Source organism: Elephantulus edwardii, unplaced genomic scaffold, assembly GCF_000299155.1.
Source record: "Elephantulus edwardii isolate Elephantulus edwardi_28Jun2011 unplaced genomic scaffold, EleEdw1.0 scaffold00108, whole genome shotgun sequence".
Classification (NCBI taxonomy): Eukaryota; Metazoa; Chordata; class Mammalia; order Macroscelidea; family Macroscelididae; genus Elephantulus; species Elephantulus edwardii.
Window position 1 is genome coordinate 172,881 of NW_006399858.1, and position 565 is coordinate 173,445.

Here is a 565-nt window from a genome sequence, read left to right on the forward strand (position 1 = left end):
CTGATACTAAAGTCTTCCCCTCAAATTCCTTGAGCTGCTGCACACAGTACTCGTCGATGGGCTCAATCATGTAGATCACCTCCAGGCCGTGCTTCTGCAGGCGCTCCACGAAAGCAGAGTTGGCCGCCTGGTCCTTGGTTTCACCAGTGATGTAGTAGATGTGCTTCTGGTTCTCCTTCATCCGGGTACAGTAGTCCTTGAGGGCCACCATCTCATCACCAGAGGCAGACGTGTAGTATCACAACAGCTCTGAAAGCTTCTTCCGGTTTTGGGAATCTTCATGTATTCCAAGCTTAATGTTCTTGGAGAACTGCTCATAAAACTTTTCGTAGTTCTCCTTGTCCTCTGCCAGTTCAGTGAGGAGCTCCAGGCACTTCTTCACCAAATTCTTCCTGATAACTTTCAAAATTTTGCTCTGCTGCAACATCTCATGGGAAATATTCAGCGGAAGATCCTCAGAATCCACCACGCCTCTGATGAAATTGAGGTACTCTGGGATCAGCTCCTCACAGTTATCCATGATGAAAACCCTGCGGACGTACAGCTTAATGTTGTTCTTCTTCTT

The 565-nt window shown here is 47.4% G+C and overlaps 1 pseudogene; it reads right to left on the reverse strand.

Annotated features, from left to right (window-relative positions):
- Window positions 1-565, reverse strand: part of LOC102848833 — a 13,236-nt pseudogene that overhangs the window by 11,676 nt on the left and 995 nt on the right.